The sequence below is a fragment of the Lactuca sativa genome, chromosome 8 (genome assembly GCF_002870075.4).
Source record: "Lactuca sativa cultivar Salinas chromosome 8, Lsat_Salinas_v11, whole genome shotgun sequence".
NCBI classification, from domain to species: domain Eukaryota; kingdom Viridiplantae; phylum Streptophyta; class Magnoliopsida; order Asterales; family Asteraceae; genus Lactuca; species Lactuca sativa.
Genome location: NC_056630.2, coordinates 167,960,222 through 167,984,452, shown reverse-complemented (window position 1 = coordinate 167,984,452; position 24,231 = coordinate 167,960,222). Strand labels below are relative to the sequence as shown.

At 36.3% G+C, this 24,231-nt stretch overlaps 1 pseudogene; it reads left to right on the top strand.

The window, feature by feature from the left end:
* The first annotated feature begins 10,688 nt into the window (after positions 1 to 10,688).
* LOC111917564 (heat shock cognate 70 kDa protein-like) lies at positions 10,689 to 11,854 on the top strand (annotated as a pseudogene).
* The last annotated feature ends 12,377 nt before the right edge of the window (positions 11,855 to 24,231 follow it).

Here is a 24,231-nt window from a genome sequence, read left to right as displayed (position 1 = left end):
ATGGCTAATTTGTGTCATTACCACTAATTTGTGCCATGACGGCTGTAACAACGACTTGGAACATAGTGGGGGTCCACTTATGGAGTTCGTGTTGGTGTGGTTGTCATTGTTTCGTCAGCATTTCGGTTACTTCTGCGTGGTGGCATTCTTCTTCCATATGGGTTAAAGATGGAATGATAATAAGTCCTCGATAATAGTTATAAATTGGGTAGTATCGTAATATAACGTCTCAACTTTTTGTTTGTTATGTGTTGCCTTTATTTTTACTTGTAAACATTTTGATAAGAAAAAATATAATTATTATCATAAATAAACAATTTCATAACAATTTGAACCTAATAGTAATACCCAATGAAATAAAATGCAAACAATTTCATTGATAACATTTCATAGTAGTACATAGCTTTTGAAAATTTGACCTTCATAGAGGTCTACAACACACCTAACAAAATAAAATGGGCAACATAACGACCCTTAGAATAGTGTAGTCACTTATTCACAGGGTCAGACCTACACACATGAAGGAGTAGCACCAACGCATACTCATAAAGCCTATTCTATAACAACAGTTGAGTAGCATAAGCACTACCCATGACGAGTGGCATCATGCGGCCCTCGAAGTGTGGCTATGAATGCTCACATATCCCTTGCTTCCTCTCTGGCCTCCACGGCTCAGGCAGTCGTAACCTCCTCCTAAAGACAGTCGATGATCATGCATGTCTGATCGTGATCTTCATCTAGACGACGAAACCAAGCGGAAGTGACCTTAGCAGTGGCACCAACATCTAGGATTTGGTTGGTGGATGCCCTAGCCTGCTCGTCAAGGCACACAATGCAGTGAATCATGACAGTTAAATCCCTGTCTATTGAACCTCGATTATGGAGGTCGTAGAACTCCCAACTCATGCCGTATGGAGGAAGTTGCCCCTGCTCGCGGATCCATCTATGCAAGTCCTCCGCCCAGTGAGGTATCGGACCCTGAAGTGGTACCTCTATCAGCAAAATATTGGGTCTATGAAAAGGAAATATCCTCTTATAAGGAGTGTGCATCCATAATGCGCCACCTGAATAGCGGTATACCTGGAAACTCGGTTCGGGTGCCGGATCGTGTAGATCGCAGACAGAAAAAGGTAGGATGTTGACTTCAAATTTTGCATCGAAGTCCTCCTCTATCTGGTCCTTTTCACTGTCCTCGTCGTCATCCTGACCCTCCTCCAGTTCCTCTTCTGCGGATGGTGCGTCTATCTCAATTTGCTCCTCAGTATCCTCCTCAATCCACCATCGTTCCCATTGTTGATGTCGATTGTGCAAGAACAGAGGTATAAGAGGCACATAAGGAAATTAGATGTATGGTTCTATAGTATCATAAAATATTCCTATAGTATTTTAAACTTTATGTTTGGTTCTAGAGTTCTTTTGTATGGGGTGTTGGGAAGTTTTAGACTAATTGTTCACCAAGACTATTCCTAAACACACGCGCAAATATACTGGGCCAGGCTATATTTATCCTAGATATGATTACATAACTACCTAGGTCTAATTGTAGCATTTAACTTATCTTTTACTTTTGTGTTGTTCTTGTTATGACACCGTTCTAGTATGTATGTATGTACTTATACTTTATATAAAAATATCATTATACTTTAAAAGTATACTTATACGAAATGCTTTAGTCAGAGAGTTTTAGTCCCATTGTATTTATAGTTGTATATCTTACATATTTTGATATACTTAGTTCATTATAATCAATGCTCTGATACCAATCTATCATACCCCCAAACCAGGATGGTGGAAACGTCTGTGGGTGGATGACTTTCATGAACTGTATCACAACATACTATATAATAGTGATCAAAGCAAACATAACCATCATAAATATAATTGAGAATATTACATTGTTTCTAAGTAATGTATGTTTCAAACCAATTACATAATGACGACAAAAATGAATAGAACTACGCCGAAACCCTTTTCATTTTTTTTGTTTTGTCATCTAAAATTACATTTCACCTATGTAACACCCATAAAAATTGAGCCAAATTAAAACATTTTAATTCATTGAAAACCCATTAAGTTCATACATCTTGTTTTCAAAATAGTTTAAACATGAGAGTATCCCCCATAACCATATTACATAAATCATAAAACATGAGGAGCGGTACGATCATGCCTTCGCCTTGCCACGATCTCTTGAAGTACCTGAAACAATACAAGGAACTGTAATCCCGAAAGCTTAGTGAGTTACCCCCAAAATACCAACCACACATAAACATACTCATAACATATCACAAATAGAACAAGCATGCATATCGGGTCTACTGTGTCACTAGTCCGCCCGCACCGAGACTTTAGTCCACCTAGTCCACCCTCCGAGTCTAGCCATGTACATCGAGTCTATAGTGTGATTGGTCCTCCCGCACCGGGCCTTCAATCCACCTGGTCCACTCTCTGAGTCTATAGTATGACTGGTCCACTCACATTGGGCCTTCAGTCGGCCAGGTCCACTCTCCGAGCCTCGACACGTTTGGTCCACCCTCTTGGGCCTTCAGCCTATCCGGACCGCTCGCTGGGCCTTCGGAATATCCGGTCCACCCTGGGTATGTTGGCCAACAGCACAACGCAAGACCTGCCTCAACCCAACCCCTGTCAAACAACCATGTGCACATAAAATAATTAATCGCATAATAAATCCTCAACCAGACAAACAGTCTAACAGATGACATAGCATATCAACATCCTAACCAAGATTCCGACCTAACCGGTCACTAGCATAACATTACCCTATATACCAGGTACCAACCTTAACCAGGTCACTAACATAACATTACCCTAAATACCGAGATGCAGATCTAGCAAAGCAATAACATAACAAACAACACCCGGATTTCCATCCGATAAAGGGCCGGCCTTGGTGTCGTAGACCCTGTCGATATAGTGAGGATAACTCACCTGCAATTGCCGACTGAAGAGATAAGACCAAGCTACTCCGACCACCGACACAAACTTCACCACAAAACACTACCAAAGGACCAATTCCAAAAATACCAAAATTACTAAAATACCCTTGGAAGTCAAACCGGTCAACTCTTGGTCAAAGTCAAAGTCTTCAGTCAAAGTCAACCTTCCTGGTTGAATCTACTCACTGAGTCAACCCGTCGACTCGTCGAGTTCTTATACTTAGAAAACTCCCATAACACGACTCAACTCGCCGAGTCGCCCTAAGACTCGTCGAGTTCAACGATGATCCTGTCCAACTCACTGAGTCGCCAACCGACTCACTAATCCAAATCTTTAACCAAAAGCGGTTGGGTTCTGCGACCAGACTCGTCGAGTCCAAGGAAATCTTCAACAGACTCGCCGAGTTGTTCTTCCAACTCGCCGAGTCCATGCACATGTTCATACAACTCGTCGAGTACACCCATGTGACTCGCCGAGTCTCTCCAGTTCTCAATCCATACATTGGCTTTTCGAGCCATGCAGGGGCTCCAATCCATATATCCACTCTTCTACAGTCCAACCCTCACATAAAGTTGCAAACTTTACGTGAAACCAATGAGATATAGGCCCAAAACACACTAGGGATAGGGTTAAGGACTAGGGGGCTTCACCAACAACTCTTAAACAGAAGCTTTATGACAATTTGGACCATCACAAGCCTAGATCTGGAGTAGCAACCTCAGATCTAAACTCCAAACCCGAAATAGATCTCAAACAAGCTAAGGAACTCCAAATCAACCACCAAGGATGAACCCAAAAAGGAAATAGCTTAATATAATGGCTCCTTACCTCTGAGATGTGCCCAAACTGATGTAGATCCCAGATCTACACAAGCCCCTTGATGCTAGCCTCTAATTTCTTAAGCTCCTTCCACCAAATTCCTCTTCCAAGCTCTAATCTCCTCAACAATGAAGTCTCACATGAAAATTAGGGTTTTCTAGAACTCTCTGGGGGAATAGGAGGTTGGGAGAAGGATATAAAGTCCTTTAAATAGGGTGCAACCCTCTGGATTAGGGTTTTCACATTCCAGCACCAGCTCGCCGAGTACATCTTCCGACTCGGCGAGTTGTCCACTTAACCCGCGTTCAAATCCTGCTCCGACTCGTCGAGTAGCTTCCTTAATTTACACTTAGCACCCATCAACTTCTTGCTTCCGAACTTCGGATGTTACAACCTAATTCTTTCTTGTTTGGCTCTTCAAAATGTGTACAGAGATACAGAATATACAAAAACATACAAGAGAATGATTTGGAATCAAGTTTAAGAGTAAGTATATTCTACCAAAAATTACATACTTACGACAATATATTTAAGAATGCTATTTTTTAATAAATTTATTCATTTTTTATGATGTTCTGTAACAATGTTTATAATTATATTAAAATGTATAAGACTATTATTCTGTAACAATATCTATAACTTTTTTTAAGTTTAGAATTCTATGAATAAATAACAATGTTTTTATTATTCAACTAGGTGTTCGAGAATTTTGTTATTCTTCCATAACATTATAAAATAACATTCTCACAGAAAATCATTCTAACAAAATAACTTTCTAACAGAATAAAATCTATTATGCTTACAAATTATGTTAGAATTTAAATTTAATTAATTTAAAAAAAATCAAGAGAATTATCCACTAAAATCTGGAATTTCCATTTTTTAATTTTATCTTAATTTACTAAAATACCCCTACGAAAAATTAGATGATGTTTTTCTATTATCTTTAATTTAATAACATTTATTAATGCTATTTTTTAATAAATTTATTCATTTTTTATGACGTTTTGTAACAATGTTTATAATTATATTAAAATGTATAAGACTATTATTCTATAACATTATCTATAATTTTTTTAAATTCAGAATTCTATGAATAAATAACAATGTTTTTATTATTCAACTAGGTGTTCGAGAATTTTGTTATTCTTCAATAACATTATAACAGAATAACATTATAAAATAACATTCTCATAGAAAATCATTCTAATAAAATAACTTTCTAACAGAATAAAATCTGTTATGCTTACAAATTATGTTTGAATTTAAATTGAATTAATTTTAAAAAAAAAAAATTTAATCAAGAGAATTATCCGCTAAAATCTGGAATTTCCATTTTTTAATTTTATCTTAATTTACTAAAATACCCCTACAAAAAATTAGATGATGTTTTTCTATTATCTTTAATTTAATAACATTTATTAATCAATTTATTAAAATAACTAAAATGTTTGGTCCACAATCAACCCTACATCTTTACAATACATAGCATCCATATTATAACCTAGCTATATATATATATATATATATATATATATATATATATATATATATATATATATATATATATATATATATATATATATATATATATATATATATTCAGAAATTAACATAGTTATTTTTAGGTGATTCTATGGTTCTCTTGGTTTTACATGGTGATATATAGACACAAACCTATATAAAGATGACATGTAACATGCATTTTATGAATATAAGAAGCTAATTCTTTTGGCAAATAAAACTATTAATTGTAAAAACATTAGAAAACCCAAATAAATTGTTAAAATTTAGAACAAATTATCTTACAATATATCCGTGAACTGCAAAACAGAGTTAAAAATGACCCATAACCATAACATATGTTTTTATGTTGATGTATGGACGTTCATTTTTGAAAGTTGTGCAAATAAATGGAGATGTTTGCCAAATTATCTAATAAAGTCATTCTAATAAGTTATAAAACAAATTACAAATATTTGGTTGTAAATGAATGGAAAAAAGATGAAATATAATATTATATTGTGGGAGAAAAACCTACTTTTGAGTGTCCTAAATATGTGTCAATATGTGTCTATAAAGTCTGTAATAATAATATATAGTTCAAAATGTCAATCCAACATGTACTGTTTTAATTATGGCCGTATGGAATTTACTACGTCTTAAATGTATGTCTGTATCCAAACTCTACCAACCCCGCCAACTCCGAAATAGACATTATTGCTTTGGAATGGGATAATAATGGAGAAGGTAGTCACTTCCGAATTTGAAGAAAGTTGTTTATTTTTGTTTAATCAAAAATTTATAAATGGTTAGATTATTCAATTTCCTTTCCTTACAAAACTAGATTTTGTGAAAATAAGTTCCTTTCAAATCGGCCCGTATCTTTATTACCCAATACCTTGTGCAAAAAAATCTTTTTACGTGGTGCAACCAATGTTTTAAAAATCGGTTTTTTAATTGAATCGATATGGTAACCGGTTCCCGGTTCAACCGGTTTAACCGGTTTGATCGTCAGATAAACCGGTTTCTATAAAAAAAACATTTTTATTTTCCTACACATACATACATATATAAATCATGATTTAACGTTTACAAGTTCAACCATTAAAAATATACATAAATTTAATTTGTAAATCAATCCAAATATATTAAAATAACACATAACCAGAAGTTTTTGTGTTTTAAATCAATTTATATACGTTAAAAAGAAAATAAAGTATAATACCAAAACAAAATATAGTTTTAGATAATAGAGAACACATCAAAAAAACGTTATAACATACATCATATGTTTTTATTTAAAGAAAACAAAATATATTTGAAAAAAATCACCAAAGTTTATTAGGAAGGAGGGAGTCATTCCTACTGAACCACTGAATCCGCTGCCACATCAGCTTTTCCCTTTAATTTTTCTTTATCTTTCCGAACCCACAACACACGGAAATCCTATCTTTTTCAACCCACTAAATTAAAAAACAATACTAAACAACTAAGGTACAAGTCTTAAAAGATATGGTACAAGAGAAAATGAGAGAGAGAAAGTAGAGAAAGAGGATGAAGTAGGTTCGTGAAACCAATTAAACAACTCGGCGAATAAAGATGGCAACGGGGGCGGGGAACACAGGGGACCCCAATTCCCATCCCCATCCCCATCGGGGAATATAAATAAACCCCCATCCCCACCCCAACGGGGACTGGGGATCCCCAACGGGGAAACGGAGATTTTTTTTCTCTTTTAACATGCAAACTTTTACGTAAGAAAAAACTCTATATTTCAATTTTACCAGCATAAGTTTAAAGATTTTATAAAATATATAAGTACCCATAAATTGCAGAAAAAATATAAATTAATTTTCTACCAAATTTAAATACATACATCAAAAATCAAGTAAAAAAAATTATCAGATTGATATTTAAGGTAAAATAGATCAACCAAAGAGAAAAAAATATATATACACGAGTTTAAATTAGATAAAAGAAAAAAGCAAAAAGTATAATTTCAACCAAGTAATTACTAATGAGTTAGGTTACTTAGCTCAAATTTTATGTATTATAAACTATACTATAAATATATGTTCTGTATTATTTTTATATATTAATATATGTCGGGGACGGGTCCAGGGTCGGGGATTAAGGGTATCCCCATCCTCATCCTCATCCCCACTTTTTTTATTCGGGTATTACCCATTCCCGGTCAACCTGGGGATTCCCCAGTCAAAACGGGTGCGAGTTTCGGGTTCCCCATTGGGTATGGGGATTTTTGCCATCCCTATCGCCGAAGAGGGAGTGGTACCGGTGGTAACTCTATTGCTAATTAAGATTTTACCTTGATTATTTTGTATATATTTTTTTAATTGAGTGGGTTGAGAAAGATAGGATTTCCGTGTGTTGTAGGTTCGGAAAGATGAAGAAAAATCAAAGAGAAAAGTTGATGTGGCTGCGGGTTCAGTGGGTTCGGTGGGTTCAATGGGAACGACTCCCTCCTCCCTTATGCAAATGATTCTTTTCCAAATATTATTCGGTTTAACCAGTTCAACCGGTTTATTTTAACCGGTTCAACCAGATTTTTCTAAAACTTGTCGGTTCAATCTGGTTCAGAAATTAACGTAAAACCGGTGATAGTTGAACCGCTTCCTCCATCGGTTCCCGGTCCAACCGGTTTGACCGGCCGGTTCAAACCAGTTATTAAAACATTGGGTGCAACACAACCTAATATTCCATCTCCACACCTTAGAATTTTCACTTCAATTTACCAAAGAAGGAAAGAAATTAGGAAGAAGGGAAAAAGAAAAATCTAGTTTCTTCAAATATTTTTTGGAAAGTAGTGGAAAAATAAAATCTTTAACCTATCCAATCTAAATCTAAATTGGATAGATTTAGAGAGAAAAGAAGTAGATTACAATTACAACTCTTGCACTTTTACCAAATTGCCCACAAGCCACAACAGATATAAATATTGGGAACTCATCGTTGCTATCCATTACCCCTTCTCCAAGTTTCATCCCTGCACACGTCTGCACACAGAACACAAAGGTTAGACGTTCTTAATGTTACTTATAGTTTCCCGTCTTTGCCCACATGTTGGTTTGTCTGAACCATTAAAGTATTCAACCATGCTTTGAATATGATCATCGATCATTATATGCAACTTCATTCAAACTACTTGATTTTCTTGATCTGCAACTGTTTTCAAATTATATGATTATGAATTTCATTTTTATCATTAGAAAAAGAACCCTTTAGCATACTCACTGATACGGAAAGTAGGATGTGGGGTTTATTTCACTCATTAATTGCACACTCTCAATTACTTTATTGAAAGGACAATAAAGTAGAATAGAATAGATTTGCTGTTCAAAAAAAGAAGAATAGGTTCACTACAACATTAACACCCTATGGCGACGACGAATTCGGACTCTATCGCGACGGATGTCGTCGGCATAGGGTATACCGACGACATGTCGTCGCGATAGAGTCGTCGGCATAGTTGTGTTGGCATAGGTCAAGAGTGTCGTCGGTATAGATGTCGTCGGCATTGGTGAATCTATAGCGACGACTTGTCGTCGGGATAGGTTCTTGTCAATCATATTTTCAGGGATAAACCTATTGCGACGACTTGTCGTCGCCACAGGGTTTGTCTATTACGATGACAAGTCGTCGCTATAGGGTTTTAACAGGAGCCAATGACATACCTATAACGACGACATGTCGTCGGGATAGGTACTGTTTGTTACTTTTTTCGATTTTACAAATTTCGTATATTGTCATTCCTGCATTTTTAACAAATCCAAAACACATTCCAACATATATCAATTAAAATACATTTACTAAGTACCATTGTTCAAATTCAAAACATCAAATTCAAGTAGTTAACTAACATTGTTCAAAACACTAAAAAACATCAAACATCATTATCATAATCATATCCTTCTCCTTCTTCTCCTTCTCCTTCTCCTTCTCCTTCTTCTTCCATCCTTTCGTCAACTTGCTGACAGGTAGTTGCTTGTGTGTTAGAGTTGAATAGAAAGTTAGGAAGTGGTGGTGGTTGGAAGCCCGGAATACATGCCGCCAATGATGCATTATATTGTTGCAAGTATTCTTGTATTTGTTGTGCATCAAATTGGGATTGAGATTGGGACGATTTTGAAGTGGAAGGTCGTTTATTTGGAATTAAACCGAAGTTGGCGATTGGTCTCCTACCCACCCCGCGAGCATGCATGCATCTCGTCCCAAGGGCACGTTCTAAACATTCTTCCTCGTTTACTATTCCGTCTTCCCCAACCTCGCTTTGCATTTTCTCATATTCTTCTTGAATTTTTTCCTAAAATAAAGAAAACAATAAACATACGTTAATTAAAACAAACAACTAAACTTAAACATTAAAATAATAATAATATTCCTTAAACAAAAAACTATAATTAATAATAATAATATATTTAAACAACACATTCATTTCGTTTATCACTTACCCAATCTTCTTGTGTTCGACTTGTACACCAACCCGAACCTTCTTTGTAGCGCATTTGTCTCCAGCCCTCAATATGTTGCGGCTTCATTCCCATTTTTTCCTATAATAAGTGAAATCAATAAATATATTTATACAAATGTTACTAACACTTTTAACTAATACTATAATATTTTATTACCTCTAAATAACGTCGTTGAGCATAGGGTCTACATCCGTGAGCACTTGTGTGCGGAAGTTTCGACCTACAAATTTTATTTTTTTCCGACGTGCGTCTGTATTCATCGGTCAAAAATAACAAATCAATCATTTTGTTCCAAGCTTCGGCGGACCAATCAGTCGGTGAACATCTTCTTGCCCTTTCCACATCATGATATCCACCAACGCTATCAAAATGATTTTTCATATCACGCGTTGAAATTTATATGAATCGTGGAATTATACTTTTAGAACAACGAGAAACCTTAAAAACCAGTTATAATAAAGCAAGAAATTTCAGCTATCTAGTTCTAACAATATTTATATGAGTTGTGAGCAACGACTTTATTAACATGTTGGTTTAAACTAAAAGTTATATCAGATGCTTCTAGATTTATATATTTTAGAAAAACCTAAAACAAACAACATCAATATATTAGCTATGACAAATTGATAATTAACATCAAATACTCCAACGAGCTAAAAAGATTCCAACATTTATGATCGATGAAAGTGTAATGGCCAAATAGAAAGTGCATGTACGCTAAATTAAAAGAAAAAAAATAACTAAAGAAACTTGCAAAAATGATAGACTTTAGTACCTTATTGTTGTATAATTCAGCTGCATACCTAGAATCTTCCACAAAGTATATACTATAAAAAAAAAGAGAGAGAGACAAAGGTGAGCCTACATCAAAGATTCATATTGACATTGCTTATTTCCATTTGAACAGCCTGTAGTCTAATGGAAAATGAGGGAGGTGGAGCACCAGCAATTGGTATCGACTTGGGCACCACATACTCATGTATTGCTGTATGGAAACACAACATAATAGATATCATAACCAATGATCAAGGCAATCGAACAACACCATCTTGTGTTGCTTTCAATAATACTGAACAGCTCCTTGGTGATGGTGCCAAGAATCAAATTGCAAAGAACCCTACAAATACTCTATTTAGTCAGTTTAATTACAATTCTTATGTTTTAATATTTTATGCTTTTCACATTTTTTTTATATTGCTTGGCTCATCTTGTTATGGAATTTCAGATGTGAAGAGGCTGATCGGCAGGATGTTCAGTGAAGCCATGGTGCAGGATGACATAAAATTGTTGCCATATAGGGTCATACAAGGGCCCAACGACATGCCAAAGCTTGTGGTTACTCACATGGATAATGGGCAACAATTTTCTACCGAAGAAATTTCATCAATGATTCTTAAGAGGATGAAAGAAGTTGCAGAGGCATATGTAGGTCAGACTGTTAAAAATGATGTCATCACAGTCCCAACGTATTTCAATGACTCTCAGCGTTAGGCAACCAAGGATGTTGCTACTATTGCTGGCCTAAATGTCATTAGCATGATCAATGAGCCAACAGCAGCTGCAATTGCTTATGGTATAGACAATATGTTGGGGCTTAATGGAAAGAGGAATGTGGTTGTATTTGATCTTGGTGGTGGCACTTTTGATGTCTCTATTCTCACCATTGATGAAGTTAGTAAGTTTGAGGTTAAGGTTGTTGCTGGTGACACTCATCTGGGAGGTGAAGATTTTGATAACCGTATGGTGGATTACTGTGTCGAGGAATTTAAGAGGAAATACGAGATGGATTAACTAGAAAAAAGAGGGCCTTAGGAAGGTTGAAAGATGAATGTGAGAAAACAAAGAGGGTTCTTTGTTATGCTACGCAAGCATCAGTTGAATTAGAATTGTTGCACAAGGGTATTGACTTTTCAATGCAAATTAGTCGTGCGGAATTTGAGGAGCTTAATTTGAGTTATTTTACAAAGTGCATAGAGCAACTGGAGAGTTGTTTAGTTGATACGAATATGATGAAAGGAAATGTAGATGAGGTGATTCTTGTTGGTGGGTCTACTAGGGTACCAAAGGTCCAACTAATGTTGTAGGAGTTCTTTGATGGGAAGGAGTTATGCAAGAACATCAACCCAGATGAAGTTGTGGCTTATGGGGCGGCAGTTATGGCTGCAAAGTGGTGGTGATTTTAGGGTCACCATGTCATTTTAAGTAACTGGAACTAACATGTGAGCTAAGGGGGCTTCATAATTTGTACTCTAATATATGTATGGAGTAGTGCGGAGTGCACGCATGTATAAGATCGAATTACAAGCCGGTTCGACGACTAGTCGGGGGTTCGGGGGCAGCACCCACGGGTTCGGGGTTTCCAAAGGGGCAGCGCCCCTTTGGCGGGGGCTGGGGGCAGTACCCTTAGCGGGGTCCAAGGGGCAGAGCCCACTTCAATTTATTGAGGGTGACTATGGTAAAACTAACGAAACTCGTTAGTTTTGGTAACCCTAATCCGGATTAACATTACTTGCTTCCAAAGCAACTAATGACGGTCCAACCCTAATGAAACCCTAATCTTGTTTAATATATAAACGGCTTTTCCTCTACAGAAAAGGGTTACGATCTTAAGCTCTCATATTTCTTCATACATTCACAGAATCCTCTAGCATATTGGCTTACATTTTTTGTGCCTAGAAACATAAGTGTCCACTTGGATTATCTTAGGCTGAATTTCTTGTAACCCAGGTATAGGGTAGAAATATCAGTTCGGAAAGTGATATCACGATCCAAGTTGGTATCCAGATCTCCACCATATACCCTAAATTTTCCTACAATCGAACTGATATTTTCTGTTTCTGGAGATGGGTGACTCAATCCGCGAGATGACCAGTAAGTTTGCCAAGTTGGAGAAGTTTGAAGGCGTTGATTTTAGGCATTGGAAGAAAAAGATGCACTTCATGCTAACCACTCTGAAAGCAACATACGTGTTGGCTACTCCAAGACCAGCAGAGCCTGCGAAAGGTGTTGTTGAGACGGCTGAAGAGACAAGAAAGAGATAGAAGTGGGACAATGATGACTACATCTGCAAAGGTCATATTCTGAACGGTATGTCTGATGCTTTATTTGATATCCATAGTGAAGCCTTGTGTGCCAAGGAGTTGTGGGATACCCTTGAACTGAAATACATTACTGAGGATGCTTCTAGCAAGAAGTTTCTGGTCAGTGACTTTAATAATTATAAGATGGAAGACTCAAGGTCTGTCACTAAACAGTACAATGAACTCCTTGGCATATACGGACAGTTTAAACTGCACAAAATGAATATGGATGAATCCATAGATGTGTCCACTATCATTGAAAAACTGCCTCCATCCTGGAAAGACTTCAAACATAACTTGAAACATCAAAAGGAGGAATTGTCATTGGTTCAACTTGCTAGTCACATTCGTATTGAAGAATCTCTTCGTGCGAAGGAAAGTGACAAATATGAAAAACCCAAAGGAAAAGTTGAACCTGGACAGCCCTCGGTTCATATGGTTGAAAACAAACCAAGGAACCAGAACCACAAAGGACATGGCAAACGTAAGCAGGAACATGTCCCAAACAACTACAACAAAAAGAGAAAGGATCTTGTTTGTTGGAGGTGAAATCAAGTTGGGCATTGCAAGCGTGATTGTCGTGTGAATTTGGGCAACAATGGTGCTGGAAATAGTGGAGCCAATGGGAAAGTGAATGGGTCTTCGGCCCAAGTTAAAGGAGGTCAGTTTTTAACTACCTTTGATAATTTTAATCAGAATTATGTTTATTATGTTTCATTTATCCCTGAATCATTCTATATGCAGGATGATGATGTTGCTTGGTGGATCGACTGGTGGATCGACTCCAGAGCAACGAACCATGTATGCAAGGATAAATAGATGTTTGAAACATTAACTCCGCTTGAAGATGGGTCGGTGCTGAAAATGGGAGATGATTCTTTTATTCCTATTTGTGGTTTAGGTGTCGTGTGTCTTGAATTTACTTCTGGAAAGACAATCAGGTTATTTGATGTTTTGTTTGTTCCCAAGATTCGCAAGAATCTTGTTAGCTCTAGTTGTTTGAATTATGATGGTTTTAAACAAGTTATTGAGTCGGATAAGTTTGTTTTTTCTAAGGGTGGAATGTTTGTTGGCTTTGGATATTTAAATAATAGAATGTTTCGTTTGAATATTGTTGACAAATTATTACCTGTTCAGAATTCTGCATTTGTATCTTTTGCTTCTAATGTTGATAAATCTATGCTTTGGCATGTAAGATTAGGTCATGTCAACTTTAGAAGAATGTTTGAGATGTCAAAAGATGGATTAATTCCAGCCTTTGGTATGACATCTGATGAATGTAAAACATGCATGCTTACAAAAGTGACAAAATAGCCCTTTCCTAGTTTCACTAGAAATTCAGCTGTTTTGGAACTTATACACAGTGACCTGTGTGATTTTCATTCCATCCCTTCTTTAGGGAATAAAAATATGTAGTCACTTTTATTGATGATTGCACTCGGTTTTGCTATGTGTATTTGTTGCACTCTAAGGATGAAGCCTTAGAAAAATTCAAAATATACAAAACCGAGGTGGAATTGCAATTGGGCATTCCGGTTAAATGTCTCAGGACTAATAGGGGAGGTGAATATATGGATCCCATATACTTCCAATCAATGGGTATCATTCATGAGACCATGACACCTTACACGCCTCAACAGAATGGCATTGCTGAACGCAAAAATCGAGTTCTAAAGGAAATGGTAAACTCGATGTTGTCTTACCCGGGATTTAGTGAAGGATTCTGGGGAGAGGCCATGTTAACGGCCTGCTATTTGTTAAATAGGGTTCCAAATAAAAGGAACAAAACAGTCCCATATGAACTTTGGTTCAAGACAAACCCGAATTTGAGTTATTTTCGGGTTTGGGGATGTCGAGCAGTTGTAAAACTTACCGAGCCCAAAAAGATTTTGGGAGAACGTGGAATTGATTGCATATTCATTGGATATGCTGAACAAACCAAGGCATATAGGTTTTATGTAATAAAACCTAATGACTCGGTTTTGATTAACACTGTTATTGAATCGCGGGACGTAATTTTTGATGAGCTGAGGTTTTCATCGATTCAAAGGCCTAAGGATCTGACTTTTGATGCTAATAAAGAGCAAAATTCAGAAAGTCAAGATGGTGGTATAGTGCAAGAACCACAAGATATTCGTAAAAGCAAAAGAGGTCAAATTGCGAAAAATTTCGGATCCGACTTCCAACTGTACTTGGTGGAAGGTTCAAGGGATGAAATTAATCTTGAATACTCTTATTGCTATAGTATTGAAGATGATCCTAAGACCTATCAAGAGTCCATGGAGTCTCGTGATAGTGCCTTTTGGAAGGAAGCAATTGATGATGAAATGTCATCAATTCTTGAGAACAACACATGGGTGTTGTCTGATTTGCCTCCGGGTTCTAAACCTCTTGGTTGCAAATTTATTTTCAAAAAGAAAATGAATGTTAATGGGACTATTGAGAAATTCAAAGCCTGGTTAGTCATTCAAGGTTTTAGACAAAAAGCCGATATTGACTATTTTGATACGTATGCTCCAGTTGCACGTATTTCTACTATTAGATTATTGGTTGCTTTGGCAAGTATCCACAATCTGGTTATTCACCAAATGGATGTAAAAACAGCCTTTTTAAATGGTGATCTTGACGAGGAAGTTTACATGAAACAACCAGAAGGTTTCATTATGCCTGGTAAAGAGCATATGGTTTGTAAACTTGTCAAATCTTTGTATGAGCTGAAACAAGCCCCTAAACAATGGCATAAAAAATTTGATGAGGTGATTTTGTCTTTTGGTTTCAAAACAAACCAATGTGACAAATGTGTTTATAATAGATTTGATGATGCTACTAGAGCTGGAGTGCTCGTTTGCTTATATGTAGATGACATGTTGATTTTTGGTACAAACCAAAATCAAGTGGATGAAACAAAGAAATTGTTGTCATCCAAGTTCTCAATGAAAGATTTAGGAGAGGTTGATGTAATTCTTGGAATAACAATTAATAGGATGAACAAAGGATTGGTAATGACTTAAAGCCACTATATTGAGAAAATTCTCAAGCGGTTTAATTTTACCGAGTGTTCTCCTATGAGTACTCCTATGGACCCAAGTGTGAAATTAATGCCAAATAATGGTGTTTCCATTTCATAATTGGATTACTCTAAGCTATTGGTAGCTTGATGTATGCCATGACATGTACCAGACCTAATATTGTGTTTGTTGTGGGTAAGTTGAGTAGGTACACTAGCAATCCTAGTGCTCAACATTGGTAAGCAGCGAATAGAGTGTTTCAGTATCTCAAGGGAACCATGAATTATGGTTTGAGTTACTTGGGGAGTCCTTCGGTTTTAAAAGGTCATTCAGATGCAAGTTTGATTACCAACATGGAGGACCATTCCTCAACTTCTGGTTGGGTATTCTTGCTTGGGGGAGGTGCCATTTCTTGGGCTTCCAAGAAGCAATCTTGCATTACAAACTCGACAATGGAATATGAGATTGTTGAGTTAGCAGCTGCTGGTAAAGAAGCAGAGTGGCTAAGGAATTTAGTCTATGAGATTCCTTTGTGGTCTAAACACATAGCACCTATTTCTATCCTTTGTGATAGTTCTTCCGCTTTGGCTAAGGCATATAGCTAGGTTTATAATGGAAAGTCTAGACACCTAGGTGTTAGACATAGTATGATTAGAGAACTAATCATGAATGTTATGATTTCGGTTGAGTTTGTGAAATCGCAACAAAATTTGGCAGATCACTTGACTAAATGTCTGACAAGAGACTTAGTGCACAAGTCTGTAATCGGTATGGGATTAAATTCCATTTAATTCTATAATGATGAGACACCCAATTCCCTACTAATATAATGTTAGGAGTTAAATTCGATGTGGAAAGCTCATACCTATATATTGGAACACATGAAGTATTCATCCCAGGTATGTGTTCGGTTCTGCAAGTTAGCCAGGTTGAAGTTTAACTTCTTAATAACTCCTTTGATAAATGTATGTGCAGATACATGGAAAGGACTTACCTACATGATTGTGAAGTGTAGCCGCATTTCAAGAGGTTGTGGACTTGACCTTGATACGATCATGAGAGGATTGGGACACACGGATTTATAATAGTGCCAAGTTGTAATATGCTAGAAATTCAATAAACTAGTATGTATTTTACTTTATGGTATTCAAATGTGTTGATGGGTTCAATTCTTAGAACACCCTGATTCTCGAGTATTTGCAAGTGTACGATACTAAGTGGAAATTCAATCGTTTCGATATTTTCATTATGTACTGCTTTGGTTTGTTTTGATAAGGTTATGTTTGTTCAAGGGTTACACTAAAATGGGGGAGGATTGTTTGTGATTTTACTGTCACCATGTCATTTTAAGTAACTGGAACTAACATGTGAGCTGAGGGGCTTCATAATTTGTACTCTAATATATGTATGGAGTAGTGCGGAGTGCACGCATGTATAAGATCGAATTAGAAGCTGGTTCGACGACTAGTCGGGGGTCCGGGGGCAGCGGCCCCGGGTCCGGGGTTTCCAAAGGGGCAGCGCCTCTTTGGCAGGGTGTAGGGGCAGCGCCCCTAGTGGGGTCCAAGGGGCAGAGCCCCTGGCTGGGGTCCCGCGGGGTTTGGGGCAGTGCCCCAAAACCTCACCGAATTTTACATGTGGGAACATAATGGAAAATTCAATTTCTTGAGGCTGACTATGGTAAAACTAACGAAAATCGTTAGTTTTGGTAACCCTAATACGGATTACCATTACTTGCTTCCAAAGCAACTAATGACGGTCCAACCCTAATGAAACCCTAATCTTGTTTAATATATAAACGGCACTTCCTCTACAGAAGAGGGTTACAATCTTAAGCTCTCGTTTTTCATCATACATTCACAGAATCGTCTAGCATATTGGCTTACGTTTTTTGTGCCTAGAAACGTAAGTGTCCACTTGGATTATCCTAGGCTGAATTTATTGTAACCCAGGCATAGGGTAGAAATATAAGTTCGGAAAGTGATATCACGATCCTAGTTGGTATCCAGATCTCCACCACATACCCTAAATTTTCCTACACAAAGTTATCTGGTGAAACTACGAAAATGATAAAGGAGATGATGGTATATGAAGTCACTCCCTTGTCACTTGGTGTTGATCTAAAAGGTGATATAATGAACGTAGTCATCGGAAGGAACACTCCTATACCTGCGAAGAATACCACAGTTTTGGTTACAATTGTAGACAACCAATCTAGTGCAAGGATCTCAGTGTACCAAGGTGAACGATCTAAATCTACTGACAACTACTTGTTGGGATCCTTTGTAGTTTTTGGAATTCCACCTGCTCCAAAGGGAGTCTCACTAATACCAGTATGCTTTGAAATAGACGATAATGGTATCCTCACAGGTACGGCTAAGATAGTATCTAATGGTATATATATCACGGAGAAACTTACTGTCACCAATTATGGTGGAAGAATGTCCAAGCAAGAGGTAGACAAAATGGTTAAAGATGCCGAGAAGTTCAAGGTTCAGGATCAACGGTTCAAAAGGAAGGCAGAACCATACAATGCATTGGATGATTGCATATACGACTTAAGGAAGAAGATGAAAAAGTAATGAATTGCCCCCAAAGGACATGAAGAACATGCATTATGCACTTGCTGAAATGATGCAATGGCTCTCTCAGGGCAGAGTTGCACAGGTTGAAGAGATTGAGCACAGGAAGAAATACCTAATCAATTTGGTATCTAGGTTTCCATTTCCAACTTAACTTAACCGGGTTTTTTTAGCATGCCAACAGTGTAGATTAAGGTTAGCCGAGATTACTATTACATCGTGTTAGAAGTCGTCGACAAGATCCATGTTAACATATGAACGTATTTTAAAGATTTAGTTTTTGAAGGTATATTAGTGTTTAGATATTATTGAAATTTTTTGTGTCTTCAAAAGAAACAGATAAATTAAATATAAGGGAGATTTATGCAATTGGCCCTGAAAATATAACTTTTCTTTGAAGTCATTTTTATTCCATACAAAAGCTAGTAAATTAAAGGAATTGGCCCTGAAAATATAACGTTTTTTTGAATTCATTTTTATTCCATACAAAAAATAGTAAGTCAAAGTAATGAAGAATGTTATATAGTTTAAGAGTTGGATCAATTGTCGATGAACAAGGTTGAAACACATGACCTGCTGATAAAAGATACATGGTCGGTTACCTTCTTTTCAAAACACATACAACCCGTTCTCAGAGTTTTTCTAAGGAAATAAAAGGAATGAAAGGGGAAGAAAAAAATGTTTTGGAGTTCTTTTTTTAAGGAGGGAAGTGTAGGTTTTAACACACAAAAAAAAACAATTTGCTTGAAAACGAAGCATTGGCCCTGAAAATTTAAAGTTTCTTCAAAGTCGTTTTTATTCTATACAAAATCTAGTAAATTAAAGGAGTTGGCCTTGAAAATATAACGTTTCTTCATATTCATTTTTATTCCATACAAAAGATAGTAAATCGAAGGAAGGATGAATGTAAGAATGTTATATATACTTTAAGAGTTGGATCAATTGTCAATGAACAAGGTTAAAGCACATGACCTGTTGATCAAAGATACATGGTTAGTTACCTTCTTTTCAAAATAGGTACAATTCCTTTTCTCAAAGTTTTTTTAAGGAAATAAAACGAATGAAAGGGGAAGAAAAAAATGTTTTGGAGATTTTTTTAAGGAGGGAAGTGTAGGTTTTAACACACACACACAAAATTTGCTTGAAAACAAACCAATAGCTAGACAAAGAAGGAAAATTGGAAATATGATAGACGAGGAGAAGAGTAGAATTCTTACAAGTTAAGCTTTTCTTATTATAAAAACCATTTTTCGGATCCATGTATTACATGGGTTAATTAAAAATAAATAAACATAAAGGTCAAAATATTTGAAAATTTTGAAAGTGTAAGAAAATAAGAAAAATAATAAATTATTATAATAAGAATTTTTTTTATCTTTTAAATATAAACAAATAATTTAAATAAATAAACAAAATAAACTAATGATCTTTAATTTTGGAAATTTTGAAATTAAAATGTAAGTTGATTAATAAAATTGATATCCATTTATTATCATATTTATTGCAATTATTACATTAATATATCATGTGGAATTTGATAAAATAAAAAACTTATAAAATGACATGTGGAAAAAAATTAATTCAAAATAACCAAAAAATAACATTTGACAAACTGAATCTGAATGAGTGTGACAAATGACAAAAAAAAAAAAAAAAAAAAAAAGAAAAAAAAAACTCTTCATTTATTAGAGTAGATTGAAAAACAACTAAAACTATTTATCTCACAAAATAAAATTTGCTTAGGAAACAAGAAAGTAGACACCTAATCTAATTCAAACTAAACTTACCATAACTAGATTAAAACTTCCTAGACTCCTTCTATCTTCCAGATTACTCCAACATTCTTCCCTTAATCTAAAATCTTCACGCCTTTCACTCCTAGCAACTTTCGCATTTCCTCAAGCTTTACTTGGTTGATAGACTTGGTTAAGATGTCAGCCTTGTTGCTTATTTATACTCGCATGTTTTACTGTAACATCGTCTCATTCTATGCACTCACGAATGAAGTTAAACCTTGAGTCAATGTGTTTACTTGTTACATGAAAGATTGGATTTTTTATCAAATCCAGAGCTCGCATGTTATCGCATTCAATTCAAATAAACCAACTTTTCTTCCGGTCAACACACCAAACAAACTACTTATCTATATGCCATGACATGTTGCATTATTAGATGCCATAAATTCTGCTTCATCACATTTCACTTCGTGTCGAGCCATGAGACACATATTTCTTCCATCATCATACTCTTCTTCATCACCCGACGACTGATTCAAACCCATATTTCGTGAGACAGTGGCAATAAATGAGTTCGTACTCTCAACTAGCTTTTAAGCCCTTCTAGTGTAGCAAGTAGAGTCCTTGACCTTAGGTTTAAATGGAGGATTAGCTTGACAATGTCTAGCATAGTTATTTCCAAGCCTACATTTTTAACACACAACCTTTGGTTTTTTGGAAGATGGTGTCATATAGGAAACATGAGGTAGGTTGTTCGGATAGGCTGGTAGGTAGGATGAGGGTTTTTCTGGAGGTTTTGAGTAGGAATGAGATTTGGTTTGATGAGTTGCAAGATATTTAGGTTGAGGTCTACTTGGAAAGGGTTTATGGTTGTTTGCCCATTGATGCATGTTATACTTCATGGTTAGCAACGCAAAATCTTGATGAAATCGAAGTTCATCTACTGCAGCTTCAAGATCATAGATCTCTTCGGAAGGTGGAGTCGAGAAAGATGGATCTGAAGGAGCATAGATTGGAGGAGGTATGGTAACAGTGATTACGAGAGCCAGTGGTCATCCAAATACCTCACAAAGAGTTTGAGCAATGTTTCATTCATATTCTTGTAGCTCGTCAAAAAGTTGGAGCATGGTCAACTTATTGAGCAAACCATTACTTTAGAGATAGGACTTAATATTACACCAACCTTTTCTAAGGTTGTTGATGACCTTCATATTGTGCTCGATTGGAGTTATTGTTATTCCATGAGTTATCACGTTATTCACCAAAATCTAGTAACCATTTGTTGCAAAGGCCACATATTCACCAGGAGAGCTTGTAAACATGTCGTACTCATTCAGAACAAAAGTCATTCTCTATCTGTGATATTTACTGAACCCTCAAATAGAACCTTGAAGGCTAGGGTGTACCCAGGATTGTGACCATGGTACTTAGGTGGTTGGGCGTGTAAGGAATGGTAAGGAATGATTTCGAGGATGAAATCTAATTTAAGTGGGGGAGAGTTGTAACACCCCATTTATTAAATAAATAAATAAATAAACGAATAGTAGCCCTAAACTCAATAATTATATAGCAAGGTGTTAGTCTCGAGGAGCTAATTGTCACAATTTTAGAGATTAGGGGTAAAAGTCTAAAATCCAGATTCAGGTTGTAAATATTTACGAAGACTGGGGCTTCGTGCTAATTATTGGAACTTAAGTTGAAAAGAATGAGAGGAGGAGGGACTAAAAATGTTAACATGGTTGTAGTTTGATCTTTAGACCTAAATTGAAATGAAATTAGAATGCTGATGGCTAAAGAGTAAATTATGAACTTAATTTGTAAAGGATTTTAGAAGGTGGGGTTTAAAGAGTAAATATGGGATTTATTTCGAAATGATTTCTGGAGAGAGGGACCATTTCTGCCATTATGGCAACAATTTTTGTAAGATACGGGTATATAGCAGTTCCATTCCCTCAAACCCTAACCTTAAAGATAGAAACATCTGCCACCTTTCCCTTCTTCACCTCCGGTCGTCGCCACCTTCACCACCCTTATACCTCACGGTCCCCCTGCATCCGCCGGTGATCCTTGTGCCCGCAATAGTGAAGACGAACACTACCGGAATCTGGGGATGTCATAATAAGTGAAGGGCGGAGGACTAGACATCGACATCATGATCTGTCACACCCCAAAACCATGAACGGCGGAAACATTCTAGGGCGGAGGACGTCATGTACAGTATCACAACAATGAATAGTAGTAAACAAGCAACAACATCATTCATTGCATTAATAATATAATTTCATACAAGTGTGTTCTGTCAAGTTATATAGACACCAAAAATACATATCAAAATAAAAGACGAGTCTTGAACGAACTCCATCTTCTCAAAACCTGGCACCTGTACTTGTCTACTGGTGACCTGAGAATACAAGTTATTTTGAAAGCGGGTATCAGCTTTAAAGCTGGCGAGATCATAAGTATATTAGTGTTTGAGTTTGTATGAAAGCATTTGTAAGATGTTTGTAATGTATAAGTTTTGTAAAGTTTGTATTTGTCTGAACTCTCCTAGAAAACCCTATGTTTCCTACTAGATGTAGCCTTCTACCAAGGCATCTAGTATTTGTGTGTGTGTGTGTGTCTTGTAAGAATGTGTATTTTCCCAAATCCAACTATCATTATCCAAAAATATAGTTTCTACATTACCGTGCATCGTGTGAATATTCACGAAGTGAATGTAATGGGAAAATATCATGGTACTGTAATATTGTAGTAAGTAACTACTGTTGTACCAACTACCTTAAACCAATTGTAATTTAAAGTAACATGTGATCGGCATGTATCATGCTACCGACTCTAGTAAAACGACGATGTAAGACGCCGTAAGAAATGACATTTGGCACCCGTAGACTTGCAAGTCCCACTATAGCGAGCAGCAAGGTGTAGGATAGTCAACCCAGTATAGATCTATACGCAAACTCATACGCTCCCCAATTAAGGAGATTCTGGATACAAAAACGGCCATGGCAGGTAGTGCCATGCCCCGTTTAATGGCTCACATAACTGCATGAATGTATATGTAATGAATGTGCTAGTTGTATTGTGTGTTCTTTCTCTGTCTAGCCTGTATGTACTGCAATGTTCTGCGTGTGCTAGCTGTAATGTGTGTTCTCTCTCTATCTAGCATGTATAGTAATGTACTGTGTGTGCTAGCTGTATTGTGTGCTCTCTCTATCTAGCAAGTATTGACTCATGAATGAACTGACTCATTGTATGTTTCATTGTTCTAGTAATAGTTTTAGTATCTTCCTAAACTACCCATATGGTAGCTTACTAGTAATGTATGATCATGTTTGTATACCCTTGCTACCCAAAGGTGTGGAACTGATTGAAGGAACTTTTATGCTTATGTATGTATACATGATATACAACTAATATTTAAACTACCTTTGGACGGATAACCGATGCCCTAAAGCCACATCCAAACAAGGAAAAGGAATTAAAGCGAGTTGGCCTTCCTAAGCCTTTTAAACATTGATTATATAACCATACATACATAGACATGCATTTGACAATACATAAGTATGAAAGAGTTTAAGTAAAAGTATTTGACAAGTAAAAGAGTTTGTAAAACAGTTTGAAGTAAAGCAGTTTGGTAACACAGTTTGAAGAGTAAGAATCCACTAGTTTGGTAGTTATTAATCACATGTGATTGATATAATAACTACAATTGTTCAACTTGTATTCCCCCCCCCCCCCCATAAAAGCATTTAAAAACATTTAAAAAGTTAATTAACGGGTATGAACTCACCTGTAGTGAGTGGTATGGATGAACTGAAGAAATAGGATTGCTAGGTGTCAAGTGAAGACTTGTACACACACAATGATCCTAGTTAACATATAAATACACATATATGTGTCCAGTTAGTCTTTAAACAACTAATTAACAAAGTTAAGACATCCTAAGACAAGTTAAACACTTTATATAAGTGTTATAAGCCACAAGGATTTCATCTAAGTGTTGTAGGACAAAGCTATTGGGTTTAGGGTTCAAAAGAACCCCTTTCTTGAGTTTACGG